Consider the following 13,127-nt stretch of genomic DNA (forward strand, 5'->3'; position numbering starts at 1 on the left):
TCCTTTACTTATCGATAAGTATATATGTATATCTATTCACTATAAGCTTAAAGCTTGCTTGCAAGATTACTTTGCCTGATTGCATTTTTTTTGCATCTGTACACGTGTAAAATGACTCAATGTTTTCATCTGTTTCTCTGGCATAAGCTTCTTCACCTTCATCCCAAGTTGTCACTTATCCTTGATACTTTCTTGATACCTTATAAAATATCTGAATTCTCTGGTCTCTGCATCTCTTCAGTGTATGTCATCTCAGCTCTGCATGACGTATACTGGCGATGGTTAGTGACGTTACCATTCGTCCTTGCTGTTTATTGGCTCTGCTTCTTCAGGGATTTCATTCAAATGGCCATCATATTTTCTTGTATGTAGATATGGTTTTCTCAATGGGAACCTTGCCTCCAAGAGTCTCTTTGCTGTCAGTATTCTCACTGGTACCGCACAAAGTCCATGCTCTGCTCTTTGTTGGTTCAACTATTCTATATATGTTACATACTCTGGTTTCCAACATACAGGTAAAAGGGGCAGAACGGTTGAGGTAGGGGTAGTTGGCTCCTCCTCTATAGGTGCATTAAATGAGGCAACAATTCAAGGGTTGCTGCTCCGTGCCATGGTTGTAACCCCTTTGTTAGAGTCAGTGAGTCAGTGAGTGACTCTCCAGTGATTTGGTTCAGGTCTCGATGTTGAGCAGTCACTTCGTACCTAGCAGGTGACATGCTTTGCTAGGACACAATGCAGTGTCGAGCTGTTTTGAATGCAAGCAATACTTCACCTGGTTGGAAGAAAGCAGATAGCGGCGCCAGCACCTTTCCTAATGTTCAAGATGCAGGGAATATGGAGCGACTGGTTCGGTTTGGTAGAACAGGGAGCATCGGCTGGTCTGGCCGCCCGGTTGCTGTGAGGCTGCCGCAGAGGGCTCAAAAACAGGATACTTCTGTTCAGGGCTGCTTCCCTACCTTTAGGGGATCCATTGGTCCCGTCCACAGCACAGGTCACTCCAATTGTGCACTGGGAGTGGTTTGGGGACAGATCTTCCTTCTGGCTTAGACAGCTCCTTCTTCACCTCAGGCTGAGCACTTTTGACACTACAAATGTCCCAAAGGAAGTCCAGTGAGTTTCTTCAGAATGTCTGTAAGGTTTTAAAATGTCCTCGGAGAACTGAGGGAATCTGCTGAAGGGTTGGGAGACCCCTTCTTTTAAGGGCACATGCCATCAGGTCATTGGCCTAGGGCTAGCCTGCCTTAGTGGCCCAGTCCCTGCTCTCAGATGGAGTGGACTTTGCCCTGTTGATGTCACACCCAAAGTGCATTTCTCCAGAGCAAATTGATGGGATAGGACAGCGAGAGTGACAAAGTGAAATTCAAGATGGTGGAAGTCTCCTTCCCTTGACCAAAGCCCTCCTGCCTATCATTATCCTGCCCACTTCCATCCTCACTTAAAACAAAAGCCTTTGATTATGCAGCACCCTGGTGTGAGGCTTCTCCTTCTGAATGGGTGTGCTCCATTGATTCCCGGGCCAGCAGTCTGCTGTCCGACTGTCTCAGATGGAAGGTGTTACCAGCCCTCACAAAGAGATTAAAGAGGAGGCCCAGCCTTCCAGGTTCTCGTTCTGACATTTGGTGGGCTACACCCGGCTGACCAAAACACACATCACCTTGCATAGATGAGCCTGGTCACAGGAGCTGACACAGGCAATTAGAATTGGGATGTGGTGGTTGTGATCATATGCAGCACCATGCACTATGCCTAAACATTGACATAGCTTTTATTTAGAGTTTACCCTGCCACCAGCACGATTGATCCATGATCACCATAGTTCTGGGGATAGAGGAGAATATCTTAAATGCTGCCTCTGTGCAGCACGGAATTTGATGTGTTTGCTGCTGTCAAGTAGGCATCTTGTGACCTTGAAACCTGCTTTGTGCGTTGAGTAGAGCGGGTACCTTGGATCAGCCTACTGATGTTTCAGGGCACAAGTGCCCTTTGCTTTTGGCATGAAGTTAACTGAAAAGAGGAATCTGATTAGCAGATTACCTCTTCTGGAGATGTAATTACCCTCATCATTCTATTTATTAATAAAAATCAAATTCCTCCCTTGCCAAATAGCAATTCCTCAAAGAAGGAGATAAAGAAGGAGCTGGAGAAGGGGTTTGAGTGAGGCGACTGGAGAAGAGCCCCTTAAGCATGGGAAGAGCAGGAGACATGACACTACCGGGAATGCCCAAGATGCTGGTAAAAGACTGACACTGATGGTGTGGCATCAACAGACCCAGTGCGCTACAAGAGAAAGACCTGCAGAGCTGTAGCGAAAGGAGGGAAGAGATTGACTCCAAAGGCCAGAAGGAGAAGGGCCCAGAGAAGAGGAAGGAACACAGTGGCCAAAGAGGTAGGAAGGATGGAGAGTTGGAAGTGAATTTCAGAATTTCACTTGTTATGAAAGATGTACTGCAGTGAAGAATGTCGCTGGAGGGGTGATAAGGAGTGAGACATACAGAAGGGAATTGGAGAATCTGGATTGCTCTATGATAGGTGCCCAAAGGGGGGAAAGAGGTGCTCAAAGGGTTACAATAGGCGGGAGCAATACTAGACAGCTTGTGTGAGAAAATAGTGATGAGAGGTGGATAAGGAAAGAATAGAAGATATGGGAAAGTGACCAAGACTGGGAAGAGCAATTGTTGATAGAAGAGAAATGGAGAAATCTTGGGAAGGTGAAAGATGAGTTGATAAAAATAAGTGAAGGATAAAAGTTGGGATGATAACGTGAATGATAACTTCAAGGATGTGAAGTAGGAGGTTGCAAAAGGAACTGAAGAGGTGAGATCAAGGACCAGTGAGAGACTAAAGAAGGAGGTGGTAGTGAGAAGTGTGAAGAAATATTGTTAAAGAAGAGGTGATGGGCACTCCAACCAAAAGAGGTATACCTAAGAAGGCAGCTGATCTAGCGCAAGGATTTGTGGGAGTAAGACTTTACGGTCTGCTGCCAGGGAAGGTAAAGTGATTGAAGAAGGTGGTTGGAGCAGCAGAACCATGAGAGAGGAGGGTGTGAGGAACAAGGAACATTATAAGAACTCTGCCCAGGCGTCAGGACTGCTTCTCATTATCCTCTTGCTCAAATTCATACTGGATGCCCTGGCATGTGCAAACTCAACCTACAAAGTCTCCGAAAAAGGCCCAATCTTGGGATAAGGCTGTGTTGAAGGTTCTGCATCCTGAAAAAAATGACTAACTGTGGTAAATAGGTAGCAGGAACCTCAGAAATGTGTACCACGGAAGAGGAAAACTAAGAATTGTGGGACACGATATGAAAGGTTATTTATAACGTGCTTAATACCCAGAGGTTTCTAAGCGCGGACCCGGGGATCGAAACTGTGTTGCTCCATGTCGTCTTGCTTCCAGGGCGAACACGTTGCCCCTAAGCTCACTAGTTATTGTGTGGGTTTGCTGGGGGACATCATGCCATGGACCTACCGAGAACTGGGAGAAATGTTGTTGGAACACTTTTTTCCCTAAGAGGGATACTTTCCTTTGTTAAGTGGCCCCACTGCTCTACCATGGAAATAACCACGATGACACCTTTTTTTTAAAAAACTGTTTTTATTGGTTTAAATTCAAACCTTTAAAATATTTACACGCAACACCTCACATTAAATCCATTAACTCCCCAACCAAACCCCAAACAACTCCTCCCTCCATTAACCCACTGTCCTCCCCTCCTCCATCGTCGTCCCCCTCCAGTTTAGTCAGCTTTTGTGACTGCACATGGCTTTATTTGGGGTTGATCGGTCTGTTACTTAGCGTCCATGTTTAACTTCTCTTCAATTGAAGCCAAAAAAGATGTTAATGGCAAGATTAGTTTCATGTCAATACCATTCCACATTCTCATCCACCATTCTTCTGCACACACAGCCTGATGATCATCATACCAACGGCCCAGGTGAATCGATCGGACATCTCTTAGTTCTGGGCAGAACAACACCAGATGTTTAAGTGATTCCCCTTCCTTCTCACAGAATCGACAGACAGGATTCACTCCTGCGTTACACGCCCAATGGCTGTATCGCTCCTTAGTTCTGAAGGCGTTTAAACGAAACAGCATAAACAGCCTCTGGGCTTTCGGACTTGGAAATAAGAGCATAAATTTTTGTAGCACATTGTAGCCTCTTGCTTCTGCCAGTGAGTCAATCATTGCTCTGGCGACAAGACGCTCACTACACGTGGCTTCCCAATCTGCCCGCCAGATCTTTACTTTTGCAGCCACGGGATTTGCATGTAGGGTGTCCAGGCTAATATTATGTGCAAATAAAAGCTCTTCGCAGCGTTTCGTCCATAAGGAGACCATCTCAGTTCCACTCGAAGTTGCATTATGAAGTATCCGAAATTGCAGAATACCTTCCTCCGCTCTGGGTTTCCGATAATGTTCCAGATGACCCGAGCATGCAACGAAATTAGCGACAATTCGTATTTTATGCATGCTGTGGAAATACCAATTGGAAGACTTAGAGCTTTGCTCCAGAACATATGCCCGAGAGATGCCCAATGATTTGATGAGCATCCAAAAGGATTTTCTGCTCCATAAGTTAAGATCGGTGACACTTTATGTTCATAGAAGTTTCTCAGGGGTTGCATCGAGAATCTGCCAAATTTTCTGTGCAGTATTAGGCCTTGACATGCTAACTGGCCGCATTTTCTCTTAGATGCAGATACCCATGGGTCATCGCAAATGCTGGAATTTACTAACATGCCCAAGTACTTCACGCTTTTTGTTAAGCGTAATTTATCTTGGCCAAGTTTCCACATAAATTTTGTTTCCAGTGATCTCAGTGATGCGCTTGACACCTTTTAGCTTAGCTCAGACCCCACTTGTTTTATATTGGCTAATTAAAGCCTAAGTTAAGTGTATCCCAATGTATTGCCCCTTTGTCAATTAATGTACACTAGTTGACATAAGCATCATAAGAAAAGATGATGCTGACTTGTGGAACGGAGAAAAGAGACAGCAATCATTGGATGAAAGGGCTATGGTTCACACACTTGACCCCAAAAGTTAAGGTACCAATCAAATGCTCTCCGACAAGCTCGACCTGTTCAATTTTTTCAGTCAGAATGACTACATCCCATGGATAAGAAAGCCTTGCTAGAGACTGATGGGAATGTTGACCTGCCACCTGAATGCTGCAGGGACCTGTCAACACCACTATGGATTTTCAGACCATTCCCTTGAGTGACTTATGAATGGTCCACACTGAATACTCTGTAAACCTGGTGGCCTTATTTCTGAACTATTTAGATGAGCCCCTTGAAATCTATGATGGGGAGACAGTTAATTGGTTTGATTGCAAGAATCTGTGGTTCACAGGATAGAACCAGAGACCCCAGTGACCAAGAAAGCAAAATGCAGAGGTTCCGATTTCCCAAAGCCAAACAATTAGGAAGAAGGATTAGATTAGATTAGATTAGATTGTATGCACACTTTCGACTGATTTAGCCTTGTGACAGCAGAGTTCAAATAGTTAAACACATTCCATATATCTACAGTACAAGCATAAACTTGTTAAACATTTTTAAATAATAAAACATATGTCAAATATATTCAATAAAGAAGAAAGAGAAAGGTAATTTACAAAACACAGCATTAGGTTAAATTATAAAAAGCAATATCCCAATGTGATTAAACATGTGATTTAAAAAGTGTCATCAAGTTCACGTTACACCTTTGTCTCCCTGCGCACCATACAGGTGGGACTGCTCGTTTGAAAGCCATGGGTGTAACCCAGGAGGGAGTTGGTTATCATTAGTGTACTAAAACATCTGCACTCACAGCCTCTGCAACAGCCTAAGAACCTATGTTCATTGGGCACCAAGCTTATCTCTGATACACTGTAAATTAAGGGTATTGGTCGAAAATATAGAACAAAATGCTGAATTAGTGTTTACTGTGCATTAAGCTGCAACCATAATCCCGAATCCTATTATACCGAAAAAAGGGCAAGAGGTTGCAGGGGTGTCTCCTGCTCCCCTTGTTCAGTATAATGGGTTTGAGGGCTGCAGGGGTGTCCCACGCTTCCATTAGATGCATAACGAGGGACAATAAAGTTAAAAAAAGGAAATACATTTAAATAAAAGGACCCTGCAGCACCAGTTCCGACCCACGCTAGTGGAAGGAAACTGATTGTCGCAGGGATAGAGGGGACTCGGCGGCACACAAGTGTGCCACAGAAAGGTAAGTAGGGTATGATGGGGTATCGGAATGCAGAAAAAAGTGATCTATGTGATCACGGTGCAATGCGATTTTTGAAGTCGATATTTTCGTAGTCAGAAAACGGGACATTGGTGCATTCCTATTCACTGAGAGTGCTCCCTTCAATAGGTTAGGTTAAATACATATTGACCCGAAAGTGGTGCACATTTTTGTCCTCTTCCTCACACATTTTGCACTTTGCGCTAAGAGTCTGCTCTGGCCAGTGCAACAAGGCATCTAACTTGGGGGTTGGACAAAGACGATAGATAGGGCATCCGCCTAGTTCAAAGACATAAGCCCAACCAAAGCAGGCCAGGTGGGCCTTCTTGTTATTGCCAATTAAAAGTTTCTTAACCTATTTATCATCAACCTGTAAGTGTCCGTGGGACAATAAAATGGGTCCATGATATGTCCGAAACCCACAGACGTAAGATCTTTTTCCAAGTGGTTCTTATAAGTGGACACAACATCTGAGGAGAAATGTTTTCGCAAAGCCTCGACCACTAGCTTGTTGTTCTAAGATATTACTCTTTTTAACACATACTTGGCTGGTAAGTCTATTGCCGTCCTTTGTTGACTACAGAAGCCCACACCAGAGAGCAGGGCAGCATTCAGAAAGTCTCTGGGGAGATATAATAACTGTTTACAGAATCGGCGCTGAGATGTGCCAACTCTGGTAATATTTTTGTCCAGGACCCACATCTCAGCTGCATAGGCTACTGAGCATCTGAACTTCGCTTGGTGGACTGTTTGACTTCTGGCCTGAACGTATCATTGTGCTTACGGGCAAAACTAATAATAGCTCTCCCTATTGCTGCCACGTTTCTGGTTGAATACTCTACTTGGTCTTTACAGGAGAGATTTGATGTTATGGCAATCCCCAAAGATGTGAAGCTTTTCACACCTCAATGTTTTCACCCTCCATCATGAAGCTACCCTTTGCTTCCTCTTATGTTGTTTTTTTAACATCATCACTTTTGTTTTAGATTTATTTATGATTTAGTGCTTCTTTTTACAGTAGGTAGATACTGCTTGAAGTTGATTTCTAACAGCTTTCAGGGTTCTTGCAAACAGAACAGAATGTTCTTCATATGATAGCATTAGAGCAGGCTTTCCATTAATAGCAGAGAAATCTTTAGAGACCTCTTCCACACACTTGGACATGTAATTTACATATGAACAAAATAAAACTGATGCAAGCAAGCAGCCCTGTTTGACTACCCAGCCTGTTGGTATAGGAAGATACCAATGCGAAGTTCAGAAAAGCAGTGCATGGGTGCACGCAGTACCCACACGCTTGAACTTGGGAAGTGCTCTAACACTGTCCTTTCTAATGGATGTACAATGGCAGTCTTCACCTGACATGGCTTAACTACCCAAAGAGTACTTTTGGAACACTGGGAAAAAATTGAGAGCAACGGGAGGCCCAGGCCACTCCATACAGATGCAGCGCTGTGCATGTTGGCCCATGTTCCCCCCTCTCCCCAAGAAAGAACAAGGGAGTAAAAGCCTGAGGCAACATCCAGGACATCACCAATCTTCAATCTGCCACTGGGCCTGCCACTGGGACGACATACATATCTCAGTCTTAATATACAGTAAAAAGTATGGGGTAAATAGGGTACTCTTATGTCTTCAAAGATGCCATCAGAAAGTGATCATTGCTTTCAGCCCTCACCATTGCCTTGGGAGGAGTGGCCTTCAGAGCCTAACTCATTGATGAATGTCAGGCTATTGGACACCTACTAACTGGGGAAGCTTTGAAGAACTGATAAACGAGAACGTTTTTGAGGAGGATCGTCTGGAGGAAACCTTGTCAACATGGACCACCTGTGGGAAGTCTGTAAAAAGAAGCATCCATGGGACAGGTATGCTCTTTGCTTGGGGAGCATGAGACTGTGCTCTTTGAGAAGACTTGTCTGGAATGTTGGGCCCACACACTAGAATACTAAGATGGAGGACCTTCTGTGATGTTCCATACAAAGGACACACCTAGAGTTGGCTGAAGCCCGGTGAGAAAACATTGTAATAGTAGAGTAGGAAAATGGTTGTCACAGGAGGCTGAGAAGAATGGGAAACGGTCACTTGACTCTGGGGTAGTAAACTCCACTCTCGATAAGGACATCTTAAGGAATGAGATCTAAAGCCGAAGAAGGAGCTGGAGCAGGAGCTAGAGAGAGCTGACTAGAACAGGGCCTTTGAAGCCTATGGAGAGCAGGAGATAGGAGGCTCCAGGGAGCACCAGATGGAGGGGAATCAAGAGGTCCACTGGACTTGAAATAATAAGGCACAGAGGGCTGGGGAGAGAATGTAAAAATAAGTTGCTAAGAGATTTGCCAGAGGGCCTGAGGATAGGGGCCTACCGGGGTGATGGAAGAACGTGCCCAAAGGGTTGAAGAAGGTGGAAGAGTTGGAAGTGAATTGCAGAATCTTTCTTCTAATGAGGGAAGTGCAATTGATGTTGTCTAAACGGGTGGAGAATGAGACATATATGGAAGGCTTTGAGAAAGGATAATTGGGAGGGGTGAATCGGTGGGACAATGGAAGATAGGCACTTAGGTGTACAGGGAGATGTCTGTAGTGTAAACAATGGGAAGAAGTATAGGATGATCTGAGTGCTCTGTATGATAACGTGTTATGAGAAACCTAAGTTTGATGTAGCATGTGTGGGTAAATGAGAAACCTTCAGACCCTGTAGCACCCTCTGAGACAGGAGGTACTGGTGTTGGTGCCAGTGGTCCATGAGTTGGAGACAGGTTTGCCTGATTAGTAAAATATAATCCAGTCCAGGACAGAGTCACAGATGCCAACAGTACAGAGGGTAAGTAGGAACATGGGGTGATTGACAGTGTGGAAAGCATTATCGGGATCAAGGATAATGAGAATCAAGATGAGTTTGATGAACTGGACAGAAGTAAGGATTAATAAGGATTAATATGGTTCACATATTTTGCAGCAGAGAAATAGATAAAAGATAAGCTGATACCTGCATTATTGGGGTAAGCAGAGGGCTTTTTTTTAGAAGGGGTAGTTCTGTGTCTGCTTTGCGTGATGAATAGGAAACATCTGAGACACGAGTGAGATTAAAGGGAGAGAACAGGTAGAATTAGGTTAAGCAATTGTCTATGGGTAAAAGGGGTCCCCTGAAGCACCATATGGGTTGGTAGCACAGGCAATGGATGCCAGCTATACAGGGGAAATATAAAAGGTTTAACAGTAGGATAGTAGGGAGTGAGGAGTAAAGGAGGAGTAGATTGATTTATAGAATGGTGGTCAGTGTATCTCAGGTCAGGGATGGAAATAGCCTACGGCCAGAAACCCTGCTCAAGCCAGGACTTCGCTGAGCTCAACCTTTACCCGACTACTGCTTCCATGCATATGAATCCTTCCCCCTATTGACTATCCTCTAACTACTGAGCTTCTCTTAGCTTAGCTCTTAGCTCACAGGGCCTGATGACTGTCTTCTGACTGCCCGAATCCCAACTCTAGCCGTGCGTATACTTGCATTTGCTTCTTCTCAGGCAGCCATCCAACCCTTCCCTTTCCACTCATCCACCTACCCTCTTTCTTGGGCTGCACCCTTTCTACATTGCTTTCACATGCCTATTTCTTCTACCCTTCTTTATGCACCTTGACTTGGCTCCATCCCTACTTCTACTTACTTTTCTCCTTCCCTTCATCCTAGCCTTAAGTCGGGAACTCTGTATGACTTCTGCCTCACGGTCTGCCCTCCCCATCCTTCCCAACTGCAGATGTACCCCTCAAACAAGATGCTGCAGTTCCCCCATGGTACCCTCTCCCCTCCTCCTGTGGCTCATTCACTTGGCCTCTGGAATAAGCAATCCCTCTGCAACAAGTCTTCCTACATTCGTGATTACTACCACTCATGTTACCCTCAACTTTAATGTCTTGCCATCACACAAACCTGGATCTCCCCTTATGACTCTGCTACACTAGCAAAATGATTCTGCTACCTTCTCCCACTCTTCCCAACCCGTTGCCAAGTGTAGCGATGTGGGTTTCCTTATCAGAAAGGCCCTAAACACTGCCCCTTTACGTTTGTCTGACACAAGCACTTCCGACTTTTGAAAATGCCACAATTCAACTACTCCTTCCTATACTTTCCCTGTTCTTGCTCTCTATTAAGCCACTGGCCCTTTCAACTCTCTCTTCCCTGATCTAACCATCTCCTTGAGTCCCTTCGTACCAACATCCCCTTTGTTATGCTGGGGATCTTTAACCTTCCCAAGGACTCTACTCCTTCAAATCTGCAACTGTCTTAATCCTATTGAAGACATTCTCTGCTGATCGAAGAGTCCCCAGAAAACTATCACCCTGTTTCCCTCCTTCCACAATATTCAAAGGTCCTTGAGTGGGTGGTCTTCAACCGGATCACCAAATACATTGAAGATAATGGTCTTAGAAATACAGTTCAACCTGGCTTTCGTAGTAAACACTCCACTGAGACTGCACTCATGGATGTCTCCAACTTTCTCTCTGATGCACACCACTCCAAACCCTCTTCTATACTCATCCTTTTGGACCACTCTTCTGCTTTCAAAACTGTCAACCACTCCTCTCTCCTCCTCACTCTCCATGTGCTTGGGTTTCTCAAATCTGCTCTTGCCTGGGTCTCCTCCATTGGATCCTTTACAATCTCTTGATACTCAAAAACCTCTCACCCTACCCCTCTCCTTGTCAGCATTCCCCAGGGAGAAGTCTTTGTATCTCTGCCATTCAGCTTCTATACCTTTGCCCTAGGAATACTTATCTTGCCCTTTGGCTTTCATGATCACATTTTTACTGATGACACTCACATCTTTTTCTCCTTTACCTTCTTCGACCCAGCTATCTCGGAATGGATTACAAACTGTCTTACTGCCCTTTGTCACTAGATGGCTCTCCGCTGCTTCATTCTCAATTCTTCAAAAATGGAAGTCATCTTTCTCCTGGCTTCCAATGCCATCCCTCCCCTCTCCTATGATCTTCCTGCCCGATCTTCCTGCTCCCTTGCCCAAGGCGTGCACTCGTGTGGTCCACTTTGATAGCAACCTCTGAATACAACAATGAATACCTACCACTGTGTTGGGAAGGAGCTACCCCTTTCTTCATTCCCAAGCACTTTAGAATTAGGCAAAACCTCTTTGCAAATATAATCACAAACAGACATGGGTGGGCACTAAATGAAGGTAGTTAGAATTTAAATATAAGATGTAAACAACTATTAGCTGAATACATTTGTAAATGTTATTCTATTTAGTTTTAAAATCTCAAAGCCTGGTAGGAGTAAAAAAAAACTCCCCCTCCCTTCCCGGAAGGAATGTGGACTGTGCTAAAAATGGATCGCAGAGCATGCAGTGTTGCGTCACTGAGGCTAAGCTCTGGCAGAGCATGTGAAGTGGCTGAGCAGCTGTTTGCTGTCTGTCAAAAACCCATTTATGCTCGAATGGGAATGTACATGCTCAATGCACGTTATGCAGAATTATGGAAGACCACGGTTAAAAGAAATTACAGGACAGATAAAAATATGAGTCAAATGAATAAAATATGGAGAGCATGATGGGAACATTTGTCTATATATAAATGCTCATAATGTAGCAAAATGATGACAAACAGGAGCTGCAGTGTATTCTTGCATAGGCTAGCAGTGTTAAGCAGCATGTCCTAAAACTGACATCACCGGCGATGAAGGAAGGAAGACTGCAGCATCCCTTGTAGGGAAGATGGCCTGTTTTGTATTGAGCCATGCCCATATCCAGAGATGCCACTACAGCAAGTTAACAGTATATAAGCTCCTGCATAACATCAGTCTTGAGGAGCTTGGAACGGAAAGACAGAAGGCCGTTCAGGGAGCAGAGTTCTTTGCCTCCTATCCTCATTTTTGTAAAGATTAAACTTGTTATCCTTGCAAGATGAGACTCTTGGCCTTGCTTCCCTAGAGGGGTGCATTTAGTCTGGTGTGAGCGTGATATGGGGTACCCATATAATTAAGGGGTACCCCTGTAAGTTGGGCTGCCTTTCAACTGCCTATGTTGCTTGTTTTAGCCTTCTCAACATTCAGAAATTGTTTCTTTTCCTTACTAACCACTGCATGAAAACCCTAATTTCCTCACTCATGCATAAAAAATTACTATTTCTCAAGCCTACTACTTGTCCTTCCTCACTCCTCCTTCCTTCCTCTTTACAAAGTCCCCAACTTTGATACACACACTCTCTACAACCTGCCCAGATCCTCCCCCACTTCTACTTACAGACAGCATACTGATTGGTTCTCAATATACAACCACTCCTTTTACAAATTCCTTTTCCTAGTCTACAAAACTATTAATTGTCTTGGTCCTCAGTACCTGTCTACTCTCAATCTCCTTTCCACCGAGTGGCCCCTGCGCTCAACCTCCCTTTGCCTCCTTTGACTTCCACTCTTTCTTCCTACACGCCTGCTCTACTCGAACCCGCTACACATCACAATCAAATCCAGTCCATCTGTGGATCTCTTTAAAGATGGCTTAAACTTGATTAACATGCTAAAGAGGGAACTCCTCCTGACCTCTCGCCCATTCTACCTACCTGACAACTCAGCGACTCTTAATATAGTAATTTTGTATATTTATATACTACTCATCTGAGGTTTGAAGCATTTTCCCCCTTAGGTTAATATAACCTTTGTAAGTCACATGTTTTCATATATACATTTCTTTCTGTTTGTTTTGTATTGCCCTGGTATATGTCCCACCTTTTATTTTTTAATTGTGATTTAGTTTTTTTACAAACTTTCAACACATTTTGTATACTCCAATTCCATAAAACATTCTCTTATCTTTCAACTTAAAATTAGGTTCTTATTTTTCTTCTATTCCTGCGTCTCAATGATGTTTGTAGACTCTTCTTT

Source organism: Ambystoma mexicanum, chromosome 1q (assembly GCF_040938575.1).
Source record: "Ambystoma mexicanum isolate Mex_15411 chromosome 1q, UKY_AmexF1_1, whole genome shotgun sequence".
Taxonomy (NCBI): Eukaryota; Metazoa; Chordata; class Amphibia; order Caudata; family Ambystomatidae; genus Ambystoma; species Ambystoma mexicanum.